This window comes from Schistocerca piceifrons, chromosome 4, assembly GCF_021461385.2.
Source record: "Schistocerca piceifrons isolate TAMUIC-IGC-003096 chromosome 4, iqSchPice1.1, whole genome shotgun sequence".
NCBI lineage: Eukaryota > Metazoa > Arthropoda > Insecta > Orthoptera > Acrididae > Schistocerca > Schistocerca piceifrons.
The window spans coordinates 592,952,983-592,957,208 of NC_060141.1; positions in this window are offsets into that span (position 1 = coordinate 592,952,983).

Consider the following 4,226-nt stretch of genomic DNA (forward strand, 5'->3'; position numbering starts at 1 on the left):
TTCGAAATTATTTAAACTGTTTCAAATCACAATGATGGGATACAGTGATGTACAATAAGACTGGTTCTTTGAGGTAACACTCAAACATATAAACCAGAACCATCTCCTAAAAAGTCACAAGCAATTTCCTCCACCCCTGTGTTGAAGAACATGGGTGTATCGTCAATGAAGGATAGAGAAAAACTTAAGTGCTTTTGCTTTAACTAGTTTTCTCCAAAGACAGTTTCCAGTAAACCATCAACAGCTTACTTCTTGTCATCCAAGACTGGATGATTGAGAAGTACTTCAGCTCGCGCTTGAGGAAAGAGTATCATAATGGTCCATCCACGTTTCATAAGAGAATTCCGCTCTTGTACGTCTTACTGGAACCTGTAGCATGCAAATTCCTGCACTCAGTATGAGCGTTTTTCGTAACTTCGTACGTGTATATGAAAATTAGTTTCGTTTCACTTCAGTGATGCAAATTTCGGAGGCCTTTAGATAGTTATTTCACGTGTGTAACTCTCAAATCTTCACCATGGTTTCTTATATCACCCAGCAACTGTTAGATCACTTTTGTTACAATTGTAGGCCTTTTCGTAGAGGTTCCTCTACCCTACGGAAAATGCAAGCAACTTAACTTGGAGTATATGCTATTGTAGTGTTGGGCAGTTGGCTGTTAACAGCGCGTAGCGTTGCGCAGTTGGAGGTGAGCCGCCAGCAGTGGTAGATGTGGGGAGTGAGATGGCGGAGTTTTGAGAGCGGATGACCTGGACGTGTGTCCATCAGAGAGAGTAAATTTGTAAGACTGGATGTCAGGAACTAGTTTATATATAATGACTTTTGAACACTATTAAGTTAAATACATTGTTTGTTCTTTATCAAAATCTTTCATTTGCTAACTATGCCAATCAGTAGTTAGTGACTTCAGTAGTTTGAATCTTTTATATAGCAGGCAGTAGTGGCGCTCGCTGTATTGCAGTAGTTTGAGTAACGAAGATTTTTGTGAGGTAAGTGATTCATGAAAGGTATAGGTTATTGTTAGCCAGGGCCATTCTTTTGTAGGGATTATTGAAAGTCAGATTGCGTTGCGCTAAAAGTACTGTGTGTCAGTTTAAGCACAGTCATGTATAATTTTTCTAAGGGGACGTTTCATATTCTGTTTTTATTATATGTGGCGTCCTATTTTGTATCACATTTGTTTTAGATTGTGGACATGTTAACCACTGCGTGTCATCTTCTCAAATATGAATGTAAAATAAGTAACACAAAAATACCTCCAACGGTAAAAGTGTTGTTCAGTGAACTTGATGTTTCGTTCGATATCAATAAGAGTCACAGTAAAATGTAACGAAAGATGTTCACGCTTATAGTTAGTGTCAGAGAAGATAGGATATGTATATGAAGACTTCATCAGTAAAAACTGTCAACAAAAACTGATGTCACATTTCCGGCTAACAGAGGAACAAAACAGGGCTGCGTATCTCCACTGCTGCTACAAAGATCGTTTAGTTAATTACCGTAACTTGTTGGGAATTATAACAGCTCCACATTTCCTTCTTTCACCTTCAAAAGGAAGTGTACGCTGGAGTATAATTCCGGAATGTGTTGTCGTACAACAGACAAGATGTAACCTTATCTTGGACGTGTACAAGACGTAACTATGGCAGCTGGCGACGTATACCAGTCCCAATGTAGCAACTGGTAATTCAGTTAATTACAGGTAAATCAACATCGGCGGAGCCTGCGTTTGCCGAGGCAGCGTACTCTCAGCTTCCAGGGCTACGACAGGACTGCCAACTACTGAAATCCGCCCACTGCTGGTGAGTTGGCGAGTCCCGTCCCGTCTCGCCAGCGACTGCCGTTAATTACGGACGCCGGCCGGCTGATCCGGCGGCGGGAGTCAGTGCTGCCACAGCGGTTGCCTACGCTGCCCCTGCGTAGCCACCGGCTACCGGCTCGCGACCCGCCCACCCCCAGTACTGCCGGCCGAACCGCGCTGCCGCCGTGCCGCCCTCCGCCTGCGTCACGCTGCTAATATAGCGGTTATTTTGTGAGGGGCAGATTTATGGAGCAGTAAATGCGCCATTACAGGGGCGCTGGCTGTGGGCCTATAAATAATGGCAGCAGCGCGTTTCGCTCCCGTTGCGAGGCGTGGCGACCGAGACCGTGAACCAAACCTTGCCAGCCAGCCCCGCGGGGCATTGCGGATCGGCAGGACACTGTAGTGCGTAACTGCTGCCGCGCTGCACAAAAGATCCCGTCGGTTTCGGGCGTCAAAAAGCGACTGCCGAAGAGTGAAATTGCTGCAAATTTCGATCTGGTTTCCGTCCGTATGATTGATTAGCAACACCTCATCAGAATTTATGATCAACCAGAAGTTCAAAATGAGCTTGGCCATTAATCAATGTATTTTTAAGAATCTGGAACTTGCACTTGAGATGTTCCAGGCCTGTTTTGCTGTGGAGCAACTTATGATGTTTCGTCGTCACATACACTTCAGGGAAAAAAAGAAGGAAAAAAAAACTGACGCACATAGAAGGAATTATCCGAATGGTACGGAAGTCCGTAGATGTGATGTACATGCCCAGAGAAACAATAAATGACATCAGTTTCAGAAATATTGGATGATTTATTCCTTAGAAAGAGTTTCACAATCTGAGCAAGTCAATAACGCAGTAGTCCAACTTTGGCCCTATTGCAAGCAGCTATTCGGCTTGGGATTAATTGACAGACTTGTTTAATGTCTTCCTGGGGGATATTTCCTACATTCTGTCCAATTAGATTGCCGTGAAGAGCAACAAAGAGCAACGTACTTTATCGTCGATGACCGCCGTTCTGTAAGGGTGCTGTGGATGACAACCAAGAAGTCCTCCTGTGAAAGGAAAAGGCACCCCAGACCTTCACTCCTGGTTGTTGGGCTGCACGGAGGGCAATAATGAGGTTGGTATCGCACCGCCGTCCAGATTATCTCCAGACACGTCTTCCCTGGTAATCGGGGCTCAGTTCGTAGCACGACTCGCCGGCCAGAGTGACCGAGTGGTTCTAGGCGCTTAAGTCTGGAACCGCGCAACCGCTACGGTCGCAGGTTCGAATCCTGCCTCGGGCATGGATGTGTGTGATGTCCTTAGGTTAGTTAGGTTTAAGTAGTTCTAAGTTCTAGGGGACTGATGAACTCAGCTGTTAAGTCCCATAGTGCTCAGAGCCATTTGAGCCATCGTAGCACGACTCATCACTGAAGACAGTTCTGCTCCACTGAAGTTAAAATCCTCTGGATCGTTAGGCCGCGTCATATTTCCTCTAAAATGATTGACGTTTCTACCCCTCTGCTGAGATCTTCCTCAGGATCTTCTGGTGTCCACTACTGCTAGAACACTGTCGAAGATGAGTGTCGCGTTCTCTTATAAAGGGGAGTTTTAGCGCGTTCGTGCTTGAGAAGTGGTAGTATTGGTTAAAATTATTATGGCTACCGTTGGTGGGCCACAGTCACAGGCTAATATTCCCGCACTGATGCAGAAGAGGGGACGTTGTTGGCTAGACTCTTATGTTCTAGCAGTAGTGGATCCTGAGGAAGATCCCAGCAGAGGGGTCGAAACGTCGATCATCTTAGAGGAAATATGACGCGGCCTAATAATCTAGAAGATTTTAACTTCAGCCTGCAGACTTACATGTTGCTATTTGCTGTACAATCAGGGTGTCTGGAACACAATAAAAATGCCCTGCAGACTTACATGTTGCTATCTGCTCTAGCCTCTGCGTGTCTGGAACACAATAAAAATCCATTTCCGACCATTGATCCCCTGTCTCAATATAATCGGTTGTGGACACATTATCACCTTTTTCAATTTGACCCAAATCATTTGAGACACCCTTTAAGCTTCTGTCCTCAATAAAGCCAGAAGAAGAACATATTTCATACTTCCCATCTCACTTTAACTTGGCTTCTGCTAAGCTTGCTTCGTACAACAACCAGTGAGGCAAGATAAACTAAAAGTTCCTGACCCCTTCCATATGAAGTTTAGTTAGTGGACAGTCAAATTTTGTCATCCACGAGTGGAAAAGTTCGTTTTTTTACCAAAACGTGTGATGGAAGTTTGTCTCGACAATAACTCTTTTATGAGTACATGAAAATGACAGCCAGCGTTGTATTGCCTCAATGCAAGCGTCGGTACAGACCGTTTGGTACCACTTCCAGGAATAGTTCATGAAGAACAGCTCTGTGGAGAACAAAGAATTCGTTTCCTGCC